At 40.9% G+C, this 20,946-nt stretch overlaps 1 protein-coding gene across 6 annotated transcripts in view; it reads right to left on the reverse strand.

The window, feature by feature from the left end:
- SPATS2L (spermatogenesis associated serine rich 2 like) overlaps positions 1 to 20,946 on the reverse strand; it is a 148,966-nt gene that overhangs the window by 113,462 nt on the left and 14,558 nt on the right. For all 6 annotated transcript variants that reach the window (XM_081143308.1, XM_081143304.1, XM_081143309.1 and 3 more), the window contains exon 2: positions 13,763 to 13,812. The gene's annotated coding sequence lies outside the window, so the exon portion shown is untranslated. The remainder of the gene's footprint in view (positions 1 to 13,762; positions 13,813 to 20,946) is intronic.

The following is a 20,946-nucleotide window of genomic DNA, read 5'->3' on the forward strand; positions in this document are numbered from 1 at the left end:
CTCCAAACGGGCAATCAGGCCACGGAGAAGCAACTCTGGGGCTTTGTTTGATTGTTAGGAAACGGGACTTTCTTTTTGCTAGGTTTGAATAAAGAGGGTGATGGGACTAAAGGGCCTCAGCCATCTTGTGAACACGTGGACCTCAGAAAGGGCAAACCTAGAGGAACACAGAGGAAGCAGTCAAGAAATGCACAACCCAGTCAACTCCCACTGAAGAGGGTTCCCGAAATCCCACCTAATGATTTCTCTGTTGACCCGTAACTGCAAGGGAGCTGGGAAATGCGGTCTTCTGGCCGGGCATACTGTGCCCTTGAATAAAATCAGAATGCTACTAAGGGAGAAGGAAAGGACGGGTACTGGGCGGGCGATTATTAGTCTCTTCTGTGGCCTGTTGCGTTAGGTTTTCCGTGCAGAAACAGAAAGCAGAAAGATATATATGTGAAGGAGTTATTACATATTTCAGGGTCTATAAATAGGAGATCAAGCTAAAACACACAAATAATTGATTTGTAAAATCTTTCATTAAGGTAACCTGATTTTTCTTTTATAGTAAATTCACTTGAAATTATTATTCAATTTTAAAATATGGGATCTACGATTAAAAATGCAGGACTGGCAAGCACTCACAGCAGCCCAATTTGGCATATTCAGCGTAGATGCTGAAAAAAATGTTGCCGAAAGTGTTAAATATCGTAATTTCTTCCTAAATTATAGAGATAAATCATACTCCATATTTATGAGTCCACTGTCTCAGGACAGGAATTTTTCTGCTTCACATTATGCCTCAGACTTCTATAGGTTAGGTTAGAAATGATTATAAATGCAGGTATCTTTGAACTGACATTTAGCTCTCAGGGGATAGCTTTAAAACTGGAGATTAATGGAAATAGCTGCTTTTAAGAATTTTTTTCACTCGTCACGAAGGCACATCATACGTTAGAGGATATAGAGAATGCCAAAATGAGGCTCTCTCTGAAATTACTTAGTGTGGCATGAGAAATGGGAGGCAAACAAGAAAACAGTGGCCTGTTGGACCAAGAGAGGTAAGAAGCAGGGGAGTCACAGGGCTGGATTGTTAACAGACACTCTGCCTTCAGCCTTGAGTTATGTAGGCAACAACGAACGGCCTTTGTAGATAACTTTCATACAACTTCAGAGCCAGAAGGAAGCTTGAAAATCACTGAATTCGACCCCCTTCTTTTGCCGAGGAGAAAAATTCAGACCTAGAAGACTGGGTCACCTCTCTAATGTTCTACAAGTTCATGGAAGAACCAGGGTCAAAGTGTGGGCTTCCTAACTCATGATGCAATACTCTTTCCACTAATTTCCATTCCAAAGTTACAGAATTAAGAAGCTGGTCTACCAGATGTGTATTATCCTTTACTTCTATGTTTACTGTAAATTCATTCTGAAATTATATTTTCAAAGGTAGGAGAAATTAACTGTAATACCATGACATCTGCCAAGAGTGATTAATGAGAAAAGACACATGATATCCTGTTTCACTGAACTAAACTGGGTGCAGAGTGTGTAGACAGACAGAGCCCTCCTTGGTACCTGAGGAAGAGGCTGAGAGGTTGCCGGGGTTTAACATTAACTTTCTAATGGAAGTGAATTCCTTGTCACGGTTTCAACTGCTTGCCACCTACTGTTGAAGTTCCCCTGAAACACGGAGCAGTTCTCAGCCAGGTGCCACCCTCACCATAAGCTCTCCCCCAAAGTTCAAAACTAGGGTAATCAACAAGTGATGGAAAAACGAGACCACAGGAAGGTCTCTCTTTGAAGCAGAAGTTAGAATCGAGGATCATCTTGCAGAGTGGTCGGTTTGAGTGCACTACAAATAATAAGATGTATTCTTCTTGTTAATATACATTCATCACTTGGCAGCTTGTAAATATGAGATGTGCAGGACACATCCCACTCAGCAGTTTCTTTAAGGAAATCCAGACAGGGTGGACCTGGGATTTAGCAGTAGGAACAAACCCCAGAGGTATTCTACTAAGTTGAGTCCCTTCAGTTTGCAGAGATTAGAAAGAAAGCTAATAATCTCTGCTAAATCAGGTATGAAAGAGCAATTCCTGTTCTGAAATGATGGCACACCAGCCAAAATCTGTTTACAGATATACCCAGCCGAAAAGCATCACACAAGGGCTCCGGTTATCCAGAATCACTCATTCTGATACCATTTGGCTCATTTTCTTTTTTTAGTAAAAATAAACTTTGTGGGTTCTTTCTTAAATATAAAATCAGTATTTGTTTAGAGTAGGAAAATTGAAGACAGAGATAAATAAAAAAGGAGAGCATTTGCAATACCCATGACCTTACAACCCAGAGAACCAGTTTAAAAACCTTAAATAGATTTCCAGGTCACTTTCTAAGAATACATCCATAGATTAACAAAAATGTGAGCACACTGTGGATACTTGTTGTTTTTTAACATGATTTTCTTTTCATTATCAATGTTTATCTACATCGCCTATAAGAGCTGGAGAGTATTTCATATTTGACTGTAACAAAATATATTTCACTAAACTGTTATAGTACATATAAGCAATTTCCTATTTACCCCTTTATAAACAATGATGTGATTAGTGTCCTTATGATTAAAACCTTTGCACACATCCTTAATTATTTCCTCAACATAAATTCCTATAAATAAAATTCCTCTGACAAAACAGTGAATTCATTTTAAAGGGTTAAAAAATGTATCTATTGCCAAACTACTCTCTACAAAGGTAATCATAGAGTTTAATTTGCCTGAGTCACATGTACATCAATTGTATCAGTCAGTTTAGCACTTCACAGAGAAACTATTTAGGCTCACTTGGGTTGGTCAAGTGCGATAGATGTACTTATATCTATAATTCTGATGAACGTTAACTACAGACACCTTAATCAATTAAATGATTTTATACTAGAGCTCCCTAATTATACACTGCCAGCCATAACTGACTTGTACATTCCATGTTGACTCTTTCTTTGGGGTTTGATGCCTTTTTTCCCTCCTCTGTATTAAGTAGTCTTTTTATACACTTAACAATATTCTCAAAAAGATTCTAGATGGTTAGTCCCTGGTAGCATTCTTGTAGTGCTTTGATTACATGCATCAGCTAGAAAATCTATCATGCAAATTATGCTCCCAATTAGATGCCAGAACCAGTTTGCAATCTGACATTTTAGTAAAATAACAGAAACAACATCTGAAGCTCAGGCAAAATCAACAAGTACCTGCAAGACTCAGGACAGGAAGTGGGATGTGTTGTCAGACCGCACATTTTCTTTTAAGCATTTTATTTATTCCACCTGATTCCAGAAAGGACTTAAAGGAGCTTTTCTTTTTAAATGTATTTTCTAAATTGGACATTTTCACATCACTGTGGCTGCCACCTTCTTTCCTAACATAAGGATACTCCTCTATCATGACTGCTTGCTATATTTGGACACTGAGTGACAGGATATTGTTCTTACCCAGAAAAGAGGGAAAAAATAGCTCATTATGATCATGAATCCTGCCTGGAAGACACCCCCAAACACAGTGTCTCAGGGGATGCAATGCCAGTCCCATAAAAAAACAGGAAGAACTCAGTTTCTAGGATGCATTAAAAAAGATCCAAAGAATCACAGATAGTCAGGCCTTTGGGCTATTCACTTCCCCCAAGGGGCTATAAGAACTCATCTCCCACATTCTGACTTGAGAGCATTGTGAGGCCCGAAAATGCCTAGGACCTGAGAGCAGGGCAAGTGGGCCCAGCATCAGAGGGGGAGGAAGCTTCCCTCTCCCCTAGGTCAGCGGCGATGAAACAGCCGTCCTCGGGCCACTCGTCCTTCGCAGGCTCTTCCTTTCCTTCCCAGGTCCCTCTGCCAGCAGCGCCCTCCACGCCTGAGGTCTGGCTCTGGTCTCCAGACCCACATTTGGAAGCATGATGCTTTTTGGTCCGTGGCCTTTCTAAATCATCTTTGGAGTCTTTTTCTACCTTTCTGCCACTGGTCTAAACCTTGCCCCGTATCATTTCTGTTTCAGGGTCGCATGCTGGAAGGACATGGTCCTAGACCCCTTTATTACACACTGAGGGACACTTCACGACAGTCCCCAGCATGTGGTGAGCAGAATCTTGGAAGAAAATTAATTTTTTTGTGATTTAGAAAAAAAGGGAGAGGGTGTTAAGTGCTACATTAATGGGGCGAAAGGGAATAAATGTCATTAAAGTACTTGCACGTTACAAGTGTTATGCTGAGATTTGCCCGTGAGCTGCCTACTCCCAAATGCTACCATTTTGGAAGAAAGGGATCATTTTCACTGTGAAACCTAAGGTTTTCTGGAATGTCAAGAAAACCTCAAGAAAAGCACTCCACTTTTCATCTGAACCGGCAGTGTATCCAAAGGGCAAGGGCCCACCTGACTTACAGAAAGTACCATGTTGACAGTTAGCCTGGTGTCTTAGCACTTCACAGTTTACCGAGCGTTTCAAATAATTACTTTACTTGATCCTCACTCCAATTTAGGAAGGCAGGCGTTTTCATTCCACGTCAGAGACGGGGAAGCCTAGGCTCCCAGAAGTTACACGGCGCGCCTGCCACTCAGGCGGCCTGCTCGGGGGCCGCGGGCACAGCAGCCTCGCTCAGGTCCAGGCCCTGACCCCGGGGGCTCTGTGACCCTGGGCAGCTTGCTGACCTTCACCATGCCTCAGTGCGTCCCCATCACGGCACAAGAACAAGTGACAGGACCGCCCCCCGCCCAGGGCTGCTGCGAGGACTAGTTCAGCATCAGGTCAGTTAGAGAATTAGGAAGCTGGGCGGTCAGCCGGGCCGCGCACAAACACTGAGAAAGGTCTGCAGGACTCAGCCCCGAGCTGAGGCGTGACGCCCGTGAGGTGGCCTTATCGCTACAACTGCGCTGCTCCTATGATTCATCATTTTATCAGCAGAGAAATTAGCTCTTCCTCACAAAAGGAAACCTTGAGCTGCATATAATGACTCAAAGAGGAAGAAAAGGGCGAAAGTTCAAGTGTGGCTTCTTAAAGGCCCCGTTTATTTTTGCTTCCAGAAAAATACTGCACGGGATTTAAGTATGGTCAGTCATTTCGGGGCACGGGGAAAGGTGACACTAAATGGAAACTGTGTGTGCGTCCATGGTGACGGTCGGGGTCCGTGTCCCGTCCACGGCCTGGTCCTCGGTGTGGACAATGAAGCGCTGCTCTGGGACAGCCCCCCAGCCCCCCCTGCCCCCAGCACGTGAGCCCTGGGGGGGGGGGGGGACGACGAAGCGCAGGCCGCCCGGGAGAAGGCGGCGGGAATCGGCAGAGGAACGGTTTTGAAATTTTAGTTTTTTGTGGCCGTGGGAGCGTAAAAGGCTGAAACGCAGAGCGCGCGGTGTTGGAGGGGCGGGAGGGAGACACCCACCGAGACACGGGGTGGGCGGAGAACACCAGGGGCGGCTGGAGTAAGGGCGAGAAAGCGCCCCTGGGAGCTGGCCGCGGGCCCTCTGGCGCATCTCGGGGCGCCACGTGCCCCGGGCTGAGGCTCCTTCCTGGAAGCTCAGCTCCTTCGGGGGCACGGTGTGGGCTGGAGAGTGCAAAAGCGGGGTGCATGTGAAGGACCCCGCGTTCCAAGCTCCGGGCGTCGGCACAGGAGTTACCGCTCAAGAGGCACCGCCCCCCCCCCCCCAACGGGGACGTGCCGTCGCTGAAACACAGTTGCGGCTGCGGGCCCAGCTCTGCGTGCGCGGGGTGAAGCGACGCGGGGCACTGTCAAGCTGGTAAGGGGTTTTTATAACAGGGATCTCCTGTCCCACGTGAATGTCTTTCATTACCCAACAAGGCATGTTTTGCACATTATTAGGAGTCCCTAAGAACTGACGTTACGTTACTGTAAACAGTTTTTTTTAAATACTACTCATAGAAGTTTATAGATACTATACATAAATGCAAAATGGTGGGTTTTAGGTTCTGAATCTATTCTGAAATATCTACTACTTTCCCAGACTGACTAATTAAATATAATTCGCATTAACTGAACTAGGTGTGAACATTGCAATACTCTGCATAGACCATTAAGCATCTCTCATTAAGAAGTTTTTATATTTCTAAACTCTCAGACATTCTAAGGGGGTACTATAGATGAATAATTATTTTTAAAAGAATGTATTAAATGATATCCCTTAAGGGTCTTTAAAAACAGCTCTTAATGGCATAAACAGGAAGCATGCTATAAGGTTATGAAGAATAGTGAAGTAAAAATGATTGTGGCCCATTTCCATAAACATGGAAAAAAGGAAACAAGCTAAAATTACTTCCAGCTTGCTGAGCTGAAATGAACTGCCATGTCATTAGACAAGTGTCTTATTTACTCTTTGCTCCATATACAATAATATCATGTGTTGTTGAGAGTCAGGAGTTCACATTAACATTTTTTAATTTAGGAAAAAGGGGAATTGTAAACCCTAAGGAACGGCTTTCTGGTTGACACAGCTCAGCATGCCTGGAGGGTGATGTACTTTGTACCAAATCTTTACTAAACGTTCTGTCCTTGAGATACAAAGATATCGCTCCTGACCCACAGTCAGCGGAGCGTTCGCTTTGAGGTTCTTTTTTTTTCTTTCAGCTTTGACAATAAATTTGTGCTGAGCTGATCTCTTTTGGTCATCTGGTTTCCTATGTGACTGACGGCATACATTTGGGAGACAGCTGCCTGGCTCTGGGAGAGAAGTTGCAGCTTGGAGAAGGGAAGTGAAGCAGAAAGCTCACCCTTGGCCTTGGCACTAGGCGCCAACCAACTGATGTGTTAAAAGCAAAATTCTATGAAGTATAAACTGATACTGTCAGTATGGTAAGAACTCTGCAAACCTATTTCCATTAAGAAAAGCTGTGATAAGCTGAACATTTTCACTGGATATGCTAACTTCTGGAGTAAATTAAGCCTCCTGGAAAGTTATACCAATTCCTTCTACACTCTTGAGTCCTCAAGTCCTTCTATACCACTAAGTCCTCAATTCCTCCTATACTGCTGAGTCCTCACGCCGTTCTAGGTTTTGGTTTCTCCAATCCCGTAGTCCCCATCACAGCGCTCAGCCTGCTGAGGTCCTTTGCAGCCCTTATCACTAGCTATACTTACTATGTTTACTCACTTGGTTACTTGTTTCGTCATTGTCTGGCTCCCCCACCAGAATATTGGCTCCATGTATTGGAACATCCCAAAGTTTGATACTGATTCTTTGATCAGAGTTAATCTGGCCCAGAGTATATCTGGTCCAACATACAATTCACCAATATACAGATCACAAAAAGATTTGCCTGAATATATTCCTTCATTCAACAGATCCTAATTGAACATCTCTTCTGTACCAGGCAATGGGCACAACACTGGGGAGCTGGGGCGTGGGGGTGATACTGGTGAACAGAACTTACATTCAGACAGTCAGTGGTCTTTTATGGGGCTGGCTGAATATATCATGTACTATCTTGCTAAATGTTTGAGCATACCACAAAGAAAGAAGAAAAGAGGACATCAGCTCATTAATCAGAGATCAAGCTCGTAGAGTACAAAGCCTACTCCTTTGATTTCATCTCCCTAACACTTTGTTGCTCTAGGTAAGCAACACATGCCTCTTAATTGGCTGCCAGAGCCCTCTTCAAGCTCTCTTTTCAGAAAGCTTTGCAAAAGTCTTGTAAACAATTTTGCTATTCCAGAAAACGTTAATGCTCAAGGTACCCCTTTAAGTAAAAGGAAAATTCTTTTGAGGTTTTTTTTTCTCAGTAACAAGGAATGCAATTAGGCCTTTACTTGGCATTTTGTCAGTTTTCAGAGCTAAGAGATCTCAGGGTTAGGAGAACAAAGATACCAAGGCGTTTTTGCTATTGACTATGGCGGGCTCCAAGTTCAAGGGTTAAAGCCTGAAAAAAGTTTTACCCCTTTACTTTAATTTCCCATGTAAGTAACTTCCGAATACCAAGGCTTACAGGACCCAGAATGCAAAATCCCTTCCATTACTCTACTGAAATATTATGTATGCTGTGATTTATTGCTAATGCTGGTCTTTCAAAGTGTTAGTCAAGACATCTGCAAACCTTTGGACAACAGCTGCCAATATAAGTTTAGCATTTCATGGGTCAGCGCTTAAAATATGACAAATAATAAATCATCCTTGTAATCAGGGTAAGGCACTAGGTTAGTAATGTATTGAGAAATGGTTAAAAAAAAAAAAGTATCAACTGTAGATTACGTTGTAACTCAGCACTTTGGAAAATGGAGGCGAAGCAAAATAATGATTGCTATTACCGTATCTCCTCCTTCTGTGGTACACCTGCTCTAAGGGGCTGCGCCGCAAAAAGAAAATTTCACTGTGTATTAATGATGTAGAATTTGATGACTTTGTGTGTATATGTGCTTTAAAAACAAATAATTTCCACACTCTTTATAGCTTTATAGTGAATAATGCGGAGGGACAATAGTCTATTTAGGATTTGTCAGGGCAACACTAGAAAGCATTGCTTTTAATTTGTTTGGAAGATATTCATCGATTTTTCAGGCATATAAACATTTTCATTCTTGAACTATTACACATGATTGCTTGAGTCCTGGTAGAACAAATGCTACATATCAGATATCCATTTGGTGTGAGGAACAACTGTATACATCTGTTTAGGAATGGCTGCGACATATTCAAATATTCTCTAACAGGCTCACTAGAGAAAAAAATAAGACCCTTTAACAGTGGAAGACTTGCCTGTGGTGTGCAGATCTGACGCGCCTCCCCCGCCACCTTCCCACCGTGGCATACATTTTCAGGTCTACTGACTGCTGGTTGAGCGCCTTCCCCATGCAAGCCATTACGCATGTGACATCTAGCACTTCCTATTACTCCTGCCTTGGCAAATCCTACCTGATGGTATTAAACTTTTCTTTTTTAACATACAAAACCCTTAGTTAAAAGAGTATCTTACAGAGAATATAAACAGAAAAACAGAGCTATTCTGAGTATGCGTGTATATTTACATATATATCTTTTTTGTTCTCTCTCACTCGCCACTCCAACCCAGTGCCTAGAGAAGTTCTAATAAAGTACAATATATAAATTATTGCCATAATGTTGATATTTGCTAATAAAAAGAAATGAGGACTAAGAGGTGCCTCCTTTCGATACGAAGAGCAAGTTTACCACCTTCTGCACATTTTACCTATTAGCAGGCAGTAGCCTCTGAACTGCATGGCCGTGGTGTTCCACAATGCTCTCATCTTACATGTTTTGAGCCTGTATCCTCAAATATGTTTGGTTATTTGTGTATAATCCATATACATATATTATTATATTAACATGTCATTTACCTTATAAAACATGAAAAAAATAGAGAATAGAATTGATGCAATGTTTTGCTAATCATGATTATCTCAGGACAAATACACACAGGATGAGGTTCATGATTAATTAACCACAGTCGGTATAAATCCATATGCCTTCCAGATAATTTAGAGTTTCATGGCCAGCTTCTTGCCAGATCTGATTTAATGGTCACTGTCATTACCTCATAATGTGGCTGACAAAGAGTTCACGCTAGACTTTGTCATTTTCTTGTAGATTGAAATATTAAAATTATCTTCAGTTTATGGGCATTCTCTGCAGAATCTTTTAAAGCATCTGTTTGTGAGGGTTTGTTAAAACTAAAATATAGAATTTGTAAATCTAGTTACCCAGGCATGATATATTTCACACAATAACCAGAGCAGATAAACCAGTGGGGAAGTCACCGTGAAGGGGGGCTTCACCTCCCTCCCTCCAGGTGATGATACCCAACCACCTGACACTTGGACCAGGGATGCCAGTGTCAATACAGTCACCATCAGTTATCATGTTTCATGATAAAATGAATGGAAAGGCAAGTTCTAATCAATTTATTTCTCCCCATAAGCCAATCTCAAGAGCTCCTTGGGGTGCATATGCCACTTTGGAGGCCACTTTGCTAGGCAGCAAGGCAATAGTTTAATTCTGGAGCCACTTACAATCACAGGACTCGTTAGGCCTAAAACTATGCATGACAAAAACAAACCAGCCCAGGCTGAAAAGACAGTGATAGTGCATTTTTTAAAACTTTTAAAATTATAAACAATAACTCACAACCAGAAAAGCACATAAAACATTAATGTTTGATGTAATATATTATATATTACCCATGTAACTCAGCCCAGTCAAAAAACAGAACATTGCCAGCACCCCCAGAAGCCCTCCAGGTCATTCCTCTTTCCCAGCACACCCTCTCTTAAGAGGTAACCACTATCTTAATTCTTCCAGTAATACATTTCTTGCTTTTCTTTATAGTTTTAGTCACTTATGTATGCACCCCTTAGCAACAGAGTTTAGTTTTGCATGTTTTCACACTTTATATAACTAGATTAAGATTGTTATGTATTCCTTTGCAGCTTCTTCCTTGCAACATTATGTCTGTAAAATACATCTGTTATTATGTGTAGCTTTAGTTTACTCTTTTTTCCGCCACTGTACAGTATTCTATCTTATGATTACACCACAATTTATTTAGCCATTCGACTACTAACAGATATTTTGGATGTTTCTAACTTAAGATGAATACAAACAATGCTTCTAAGAACATTTTACACCTATTTATGGATGCACACAAATATGCATTTCTCTAAAATGCGTGCAACACACATGCACATGTATGTGTGTATGGGTGAATGGAATTGCTGAGTCCCATTTAACTTAGTTTAAAAAAAACACCTAAGCGAAGGTAATTCTAGTGCAACTCTTGGCAATCAATTTTAATATTAACTAATTCTTATGTAGCCATGAGCTCATTAAGTTACTAGATTTATCTTTCCCCAGACTTTCACGCCTGGCACATTCATTAAATTTGAACTATGATATTAAATACATTTAACTGTGTTCAAAAATACTTTGAAAATTTCCAATGAATTTATTGAAGCCAATTGCCCCAAATCTCCTCCCCCCACATATTTACTTTTTACATATTGTAGTAACATTTTTTCCTTTTAATGATTAGGGCCCATATTATGCCTACTGAAAGAACAAAATGTTCATTCAAAATTTAAAGCAATTTTGCAGCAAAAAGTTTCAAGTTAACATTCATATTGGTGAAGCATGAAAAGCCAAAACTGTTAATTCTGTAGCCAAACTGAGGAGTACGAATACAAATAATAAAGATAATTCCAACTTCAGAGTCCCCAATGTTTCATTATAGTCATGAGTGATCTGCAAAGGGACTATATAAATGGGACATATTTAGGTGACAATATTGTGGCACCAGTGAAATCCATTCAGTGGTCTCCCATTGTCTCATTGATAGTAAACTTAATAATGGACATTTATTATAGTGCTTTCTACATATCAGCTCATCTATACAATGCTGTTTTAATCCTCAGAACAACCCTCTGAGGTAGATATGATTATTCTTCCCATTTTCAAAAGGAAAATGAGGCACAGAGAGAGAAAGTAACTTGACCAAGGTCTCATGGCTGTTAAGTAGTTGAATTGGGAAGCAGAACCAAGCTTCCTGGTGCCTCAGTTCATACTCTACTGTACTGTCTAGCAACCTGCTAGTTTTGTCATTGTCACTGCCGGCATTGCTGTTATTATTTTGATAACAACAAGAATAGTTCTTTAAGACCAGAGTAAAATGTATGAGCCATAGGAGGGTGGAAATCTATGTACATTTGTTTCCATTTATGAAAATTTTGTGAAAATTATTGTAACCAAGCAGCTCTAATTCTGAGAGAACTAATTAAGAAATGAATTAAGGGATTCAACAGATACCCAAATTAGCCATTAGGGCTCAAAGATCTGGAGTTCTGGTCTAAATCCAGCTTTGGCACTTGCATCCAAAATAAACATGACCAGATAAGTACCACAGCTCACGATTAAAATGGATTTATATGGCTTATGCTTCCACATGGGAGAGGCCTCTTCCTAATTGAATTCGGACACCTCTTCAGTTATTGTGAGTGTCATCTGCCATCTCATCACTCTTCCGTAACTGCTGGCATTAGGATTATGCTGAGGGAGAAATCATTTCAATCAGTGATGTCTGCAGAGTGAGCATAAAAGTATAAAAGAAGCGCCTTTGAACTGTAATTAGAAAATTCCTTAAGTGTGCTCATGTGACACATGGTGGGGACTACTACCAACTGGCAAGATGAGTTACAGAACAGACATCCAATGTCACACTGTTCTGGGATAAGCGGCCAGTAAAAGTCGTGTTCCTACATGTGATTAGAGTAATCTTTTGCAGGCCAAAACATTCTTGCTTTCCACCTCTAATATGATTAGTGACAGACAGCTGGAGGCATCTCATTCTCCTGACAAAAATATAATCAGAATTGTTTTCAGTTGGTACATCTCTCCATCAAACTGTTTGTTGCCTTCCAGCAGAATAATCAGAGTTTCTGATTATTTGTACGTTCCAAGAAAACAGGAATTGATTGTGCCCTTGCGTGTCTGATGGGGAGAAGCCTGCCGGAATGTACATAGTAACTCTTCAGTTGCCAAAAGAAAGGAAAACTAAGCTGTGTGTGTGTTGGGGGTGGGGGCTGACCAGGAGTTTCTATACTAATTCTTCTTGAACAACAAAGAAGAAAGTGTTTTCACAGGGACTCAGATTTCAGATATGAGGAAGTAAAATATTCTGTTCCATTCATGGAAAACAACCACCTACCACCAACATTAATGGCTCTTTTCAAAAAGTTAGTCATCTTACTAATAAAATTTGAGGGCTACGGAAAGAGAATCAAGTTTAGATTAAACATTCATGGAAACATACAGGTGCAAAAAGACTTCATTCATTTGGACTACTTCGACTTGGAATTTATAATCCTTTGATAGGTTTGAACCGGAGATGATCTTTTCACAATGATACATGGCTTGCTAAGCAAATTAAACAAGCAAGACTATCAGGGGTGCAGAAATAAAAATATTTCAGGGAAAATACGATGAACCAAAAATAACATGCTTCCTGTCCAGCGAATACTTTTGAAGAACACCTTCAAATACTAGTAACTGCTAACAATAATAGGACCACTTAATTGAAAGTCAGTCTTGTACAGTTCACTTTATATACATGAGCTAGAAACACGCTAACAACTCTGCAAGATGGATATAATTAATTATCCCCATCTCAGAGAGGAGGCGGCTGAGGTTTAGAGAAGCAGCTGACATGCAAGGCTGCACAATTCCTAGGCAGCAGAAGCAGCATGCAAAGCCAGCCAAGTGTCTTGCTCAAGCACCTATGTCCTTCCATCCCCACCCAACGCCGAGTGAGCACTGAAGATTGCAAGTCGGACTTCTGGAGTCACTGGAGCAAGCTCTTCAATGAGAGCAACAACAGCAAACGTGGCAATCACCAAGGAGGGAGCGCCAGGCAGTCTGGCTCCAGAGCAGCTACTCTTAACCATAATTCCTTTCTACATCACAGGGGAATCTGTAAAATACTTTTTTTTTTTTGGTACTTTGAAGTATTTGACATGCATAAAACTATCCTAGGAAACCCATAAAAATGTTGATGTAGGTGGAGAAGGGGGATGTGAGCTAGGCAGACCAGCCTTGGCTCCACTGCCCCTCCCCCACGCTCCCTTACAAGTGACTTCAGTCTACACACCTATACACAAGAACTCTGGTGCTGGGACCCTGAGAGGCTGACAAAGCTGCGACATGGCCTCTGGGAGTCAGCCGCAGGTGCTAGGACAGCTGGCCACGTGCACCAGAAGAGGGTATGAAGAGGGAAGGGCCACTGCTACTTACCTGGGGGTCCGTGGAGATATTCCTGAAAGCAGCCTGGGCTCTGGAATGCTCTAGGAAAAAAGAAATTTGGGAGATCAGATCTCACACTTAAAAGCCACACCACCCATTTCCATCCTAGCCAAGCCCAACTGCAGGTTCTGGAACCAGAGCAACATGGAATTTGTCCTTACGCATGACAACTGTGTGGGTAGAGTAACCTCTCTGTGCCTTGGTTTACTCAGTTGTACAATGGGAGATACTAGTGCCTTCCTTGCAGAGTTGTTGAGAGGACTGGATAATATATAAGTTGTGCAATGAATTTAGCACAAAATAATGGTATTTTAATAATAGCAATAGCTAACATTCATTGCTTGCTAGAAAGTGCCTGGCATTATTCTAGAGCTTTAAGCAGGCTAACTCGTCAATACTTTGAGGTAGGCACTATTACCATCAGTATTTTGCAGATGTAGAAAATGAGGCATCAAAGGGTCAAATCATCTGTCTCATCAAACTATATAGGGCAAGCGGCGGATGGGGGATTCTACCTGTGACCATCTGGTCCCAGAGCCTGGATTCTAAACCACAATGATATCCTAATTTATTACAAGTGTTAGCTATTGTTATTGTTGTTATAATATTCCCTTCTCCAAGAGATAGCTTATAACATACCACCACACAGCCCCACGGAACCCACCGCTTAGCTAGTAACCACTTGAACTACGGACAGGTGCCAGAATCGTAAGTAAACCAACCAGTCACCGCCTATGTCAACAATGGCTCCAAGTGCTCCCTGAGAATGCCCGTGTATCAGGTGCTCTGTTAAGCACTGTGTGGGGCTCCAAATGCTCTGGTCACTAATCCCGTGGAGTCAGATCAACTTCCATGAAACAACTAATAAGGAGGAAGCACTGGAAAGGATGGGACAGGACTTTGGGACACTGGATGCTGTGCCTGGCTCTGGCACCAGCTCTCTGGATGACCTTTTCCAGTCAGCTAACCTCTGGATTTCATATTTAAATGAGAAGACTGACCTAGAGGCTCTTAAACCCTGAGGTTCTAATCCACAATCCTATTGTGACACTTTCAACCAGACTACCTTTTCCTCCCAACAGTCCATTTTTGAGAGAATGTATTAAAACCCTTCATTTATCTAACAAACACTGAACACTGTACCAGTGCCCAATATCAATGGAAGACTCGGTTTTCACTTTATAATTAGCTCTGTGAATATGATGAAGTCTTATCATAAGAAATCTTGGCAATCAGAAGACCAGGGAAAAGTATAGCCCCGAGGACAACTGAGTAGGCCCAATGTGGCCAATATGAACCCTGTGAGTGGCCCCCAAATGATGTACCAATCCCCAATTCAGCGTTCTGGTGTCCTAGGTGCCCAGCAGTCTGGGGGAGAGTGCCATGCTAAGATGATGGGACAGATAAGAAAGTCTGTGAAAAACAAGACAGAAACCAGGCAATCAGTGAGATACCTGGGTGAAGGGTTAGCTTTGTTTTCTAAAGGAACAGTGTTTTACACCACAACTCAAAAATGAGAACTCAGCTGGCACATAACTAGTTGACTTTCTTGACCTTAATAAAGTATGCTGCTTGTGTGTGTGTGAGCACACTGGTACCTGCATCTTTGAAAAACATTTACTTCGATACAAGATGCTACTAACTTTATTTAAAGATCAGTTCAACACACTTAGATATATTTGCTTTTACAGAAACTCCTTAGAGGGGAATAATTCAGTGAGTGTAATACTTCCATTAACAGGAAATTAATTTTAAAATTTTTTTCAAACTTGATAAACAAAATTTTCTGATTTTTTTTAATGAGCTACATGAAGCAAATATTGTGTTGACAATGTCATAAATAACACACGAGTTGTCAGATGAGATATTAAACATGTATAGATTTAATTTTTAATAAAAACTTTTAAACATACCCCAAACTGTCCATCAATCTTTGACATGGGAGAAAGCTGCATTTTGATAAATTCCATCTCCCGCCATAATAGAAGTCAGCACAAGATGTTTACGGTTGTTAGAGAGGCAATGACTTTTCTTTACAGATGTTAAATAATTGCAGCATATAACTTGAGAAGGCACGAAATGGTAGAAGATATAAAAATGTGTTATGTGGATAGGCACTCAGGTAATGGCCACACTGTCTGCTGTGTCTCTACCGAAGCACTTTGCGCATGGGGGTCTTTAGAGAATTTGGTTTCTAAATTAGCTCGGAAAGGAATTCCAAAAATGTTTTAAGCAATGGCAACCTTATTGGAGTACATGCACAAACTTCGAAGATGACAATTCTGAGGAACAACACTCTCTTGGATATATAAATCATAGCTTGCTTAAGCCTGGAAGAAAGAATTAAAATTTTAGTAGTGATTACCTTTGGGGTGAAGAATTATGGGTGATCCTTTTCTTCTTTATAATTTTCTCTGCTTCCCAAACTTCCAATAATAAGCATGTGTTACTTTAACAATTTGAAACAACTGTTTTTTTTAATCTTATGATATATTATGGAAAATCGCCTGATGTAAAAAATGAAAAGGCTTTGGAATCAGACAAACGTGGGTTCACATCCCAGTTTGTACCCTTTCTAGCTTGGTGGCCTCACAGAAGTTACTCAGCAGCCCAAGTTGCACATAAAATGGAAATAACAACACCTGCTTGGACGCATCATTTCACCTATCTGACCCAAGGTGAGATTCTCTAAGTGCTTAGCACAGAGTAGGGGCCCAAAAAATGACAATGTTCTATTCATAGTACATAGGGAAGAGAAGTCAGGCCTTTCTGACAGCAGTAAATAAATTCCTTGGTGTTTATAAACTGATGCTTCAGGCCATTTGCTTACAGAAACAAATGAGTTTTTAAAAGGTAACTTTCAGAAATCTTCTAACAGTTAAAAATTTGGAAAAAAGTAGGAGTAGGCTCCACCCCATTCTCTTTCCATCACGATTATTAGACTCCTCCAGCCTGAGACCTGTGGATTTGCTGCCTGCTGCTCTGTGCTCAGACATCCTCTGGCTGGGGCGGGAGTTGGGAGGAGGGATAAAGCGGACCCACTGGAGCACGGCCACCACAATCAAGATCTTTTCCATACTGTCATTCCTTATGATTAAAGTGAGCAAAATAAATTATGGGAATACTTAAATGAGGGGCAGAGGGACAAGATTACAGAGTCTCTGGCCTTTTTTTTTTTTTTTTTTTATGGTGGCTATGTTGATATTTTCATCCTACGCTTCCAAAGGTAGTTCAATCAGTGAGGTTTGCGATAAAATAAACGCGGTCAACAAAATATGGCTGTTGGGGATATGTTGCCCTCAGATATATGTTGCTGTACCTTGACTACAGCAAGAAATATTGATTTAACTGGCTTTAATATCAAGTCAGGTATTTGTTGACATGTGGAAATGAAAAATATCAAAACCATGAAAAGCTTGATATATAGGTCAAATCCCACTTTAGCTCACTCCAAGGGACTGTCCAAAGTCTTCTGTATTGGAATTGTGTTCTAATGATGCTTGCCCAAATCACAGATAACAGGAATTTTCATTATGAAGGGATTTGCTACATAAATGAATATTGGTATAGATTTTTATGTAGTACAACTTATTGCAAAAAGTACAGAAAAAAAACCCACCACCACGTTCTTAACATCTCCCTTTTCCCTACTCTGGAAGCATATCTTGCTTTCTACCAAAGGCAATGTAACGTTCTCTCCTTTTCAACGTCTGATTACTCTGCTCCTCTCACAGTGCCTCGTGCAGAGCAGACCCTCAAGAAATAGCTGATGAAGAAATGAGCTAAATGAAATGTGGTTCCAGAGCAAGTGAGGGAAATTCAGAACAGTTTCCAGGATAGGAGAAATAAATTTTAGAAAATGGTTCAGCCATTCCCAGCTAGCATCCTCAAGGAATCCTGGACCCCTTGACCTTCCATTGGCTACTTACTGCTAAGTGGTCAAGAAGGCTTGTCTAAAATGCTCAGCACCCAGCTCACATACTCCCATCTCTGGGGACCTCCATGAAGACATTTCAATCATCAACTGCCTGAAACACCTTCAAAAGAATCCCACAGTATAGCCCAAGCAATGAACAAATTCTGTCTTTCCCTTCAGACTGAGAGAAAGTAACTGCTGGGAGGCAGTAAAAAGCAGGGAGGTTAGCCCACAGCAGCCCAGGGAAAGGGAGGAAGTGCAGTCCCAGGGTGGGGAGTTACCGTCTTACAGCCAGGCTCAGAAGTAGTCTCCCAGCCCTTACCAACAGGGCCACATCTGGGGCAAAAAACCAAGAGAGCCTTCTGAAAAGCTTTCATGGACGCCACCCAGTGTCAAAATTCTTAACTTCTGGTCGTCTCCCTTCCAGCAACATGCTTACTTTAATAATCGAAGAGTTTCCTTTACATTTTAATAATGCAATCATGTTAGAATATTTTTTTTGCCTGCTAGTGTTTTTTTTTCTTTGTCTTTTTTATTGAAAGCTACAATAATGCATCAAATATACAAGTTTTGCTTCTGTCTTGGAATAACATAATGCCTGTTTTTATACAGGTCTTGACTGTGTTCAACAGAACCACCTGCTCATGCCAAGGGCCTCCTTTCCTCTTCAGAGGAATAGCCATGGGAGTGAGCTTCGAGAGACTTCAGGCTAGCCAGGGGCTTCCAGGGCTGAGACAATGCCTGTCCCATTGTTACTGGAAAAAGTATAAGCAAAGAGTTAGGAGGGTCTGGTGAAGTTAGCCCTAGGAGTGGGCATTTTTACATATATATTTTACAAATATTCCCATTATTCATTTGAAAATATTTTAAATGGTACATCAGCTTCTCCTCAAGACGGATGACCAGTGACCGTTAATTAAGAACCGGGAAACTAATCACAAAAGCACTTTGAGTTAGCCAAGTGGTTTGCTCAATAAATAATCCTCCATATGACCCCTAACTCTGCAGTGAGAGCTGAGGGAGCAGAGGCTCAGAGACAGCAAAACACTCCACCCAGCGTTAGACTGAGCAATGGAGCCACAACTTGAATCCAACCTGCAGATTCACGTCCAAGTCTCTGCTCACAGTTCTAACTACTCACAAGTTGTGTAGACAGCCCAAATTTAACTTTGTGGGCCTTCCCACCTGTAACACCACCCTGGGGGACATAATCGCGACAGGAAAAGCTGGCAGTCGTGTGCTATCAAGATGCAAAACAATTCTAGGTATTGGGCTATCAGTGACACTGTCCCTCCCTTGCAAGAACTAAAATGACTGAAGAAAACTAGAACAATTAGAAGACAAGACTGCGTAAGCTCAAGGGCTATAAAAATTCAAGAATGCAAAAAGGAAAGATAGCTTTCCTGAGTAGACAACAGCTGGTTAGAAACTGTGCAACAGGGTACTTCTTGGATACGAAATATTGCATACTAGGGTTTTTTTTCTTTCATTTTTACTAAGAACTGAAACCTACAAAATGACAAACCAGGATTACCCTTTTAAAAGACACCTTCAATTGTTCCTTTGTTCTGAGAAACTGTGTTAGGTACTGACTGGCAATACCTATACCATCATCTTCATATTAATTATGCATTTTTCCTACAAAATTGATTGCCACACTACATGCTGTAAGTCAGATTTGAGAGCTGCCAAGATAAATGTTCCAAATGGCTGACTTTTTAAAGACAACCTGTCAGTTCACCAAGTTAATTCTTTAGGGGTTTCTCCCAGTACATTTTATGTCTCCCCTATATTTGTACTTAGACCTGTAGCAATTATTACAGCTCTTTACTGGTGTATCATCTTATAGCTAAGGCCAAAGATTTTCCCTCTCAACCCCTAACATACAAGTAGTGAAACTTACAATTCATTGTGACAGCATCAATTTACTCTGGCTGTTATTACCGTTTAATTCCTATATTGATTAATGTGAAATTCTCTGATTCCCAGGGAGATAAGTAATTCTGGCTTAGTCCATACAACTGAAACAAAGATGACTTTTGTATGATTGACTAAATAAATATTTTCTTCCCTGAGGTTTGCTTTCATCATGTTCTATTTCCTTTGGTTAACACCTTATTTTAATGAGGCTCGATTCCAAAACATATAAGAACATGCGCACACAAGAGGCACTATACTAAGTAAGCCAAGAGTTCCAGCCAAGTGTCCTATCTTTTATGTGGCACCAAGTGACATTTTGTAAAAAATACAATGGTCACCATTCATTCCTCCAGCCTTAAAAAGACAGGCACGGACTGCAAGCCAGAATGGAAAAGCATACGCTTTGAAATCAGACAGCTGGTCAAATACCATTTCTACCACCGCTATCTCTGTGACCTTGGCAAGCTACTTATCTCCCAGAGCTTTTTCATCTGAAAAATGGGGGTAACAGATGTACCTCCGCAGACGTGTGGAAGAGTTCAATGTGAATTCTGTTGCAAAAGACCTACCATATACCCAGCACATTAGCAGACATTCAAGAATTGTTAGTCTTTTTCCGCCTCTCTATAAAATGCCACTAGTAATTCACTTGGAATCTGTTGTTTATGCACAAAAATAATGTAAAGGATATTAGCTGTGGTGCTCTTTATGATAACAAGAAATTGGAAATGGTCTAGAAATAGGGAAATGATTACATTAAGGTAAATTCATATATTGAAATGTATGCAGTCATCCCAAATATTTTTCAAATCATATTTTATGGCAAGGGGAACTGCTATCCTAGAATTTAAGTGAGAAAAACAGACAAGAACACCTGTATAATAATAACAGCTCACATTTACTGAGCATTTACTATGAGCCATGTAGCATGGCTATATACTTTGCATGCATTATCTTATTAATGCTTACAATAAACCTACTGGATGCATACTATTATTATTCCCATTTTACAGAAGTAAAAACATTGAAGAGATTTAGTCACTACATAAGTAGTACAGCCAGGACCAGAAGCTCAAAGTGCCTGACTACAAAGCACTTTGAACAACTGTGTGACACTGATGCTTCAGCACAGACTTCCCAGGTCTACCATGAGGCTAGTTTAAATGCATACAAATGTGTGTGTGCACGCACACCTACAACACACATACATGCATGTCTGGAAGAAATACATGCCAGAGGCCAACACAGTCTCTGGATGGTGGAATTTTAGCTGACTTTTAATTATTTTTATCCATTTCTTATCTCTTCCAAATTCAATGAGTGCATTATTTTAACAATT

The sequence above is a fragment of the Miniopterus schreibersii genome (genome assembly GCF_964146895.1).
Source record: "Miniopterus schreibersii genome assembly, chromosome: 7".
NCBI lineage: Eukaryota > Metazoa > Chordata > Mammalia > Chiroptera > Miniopteridae > Miniopterus > Miniopterus schreibersii.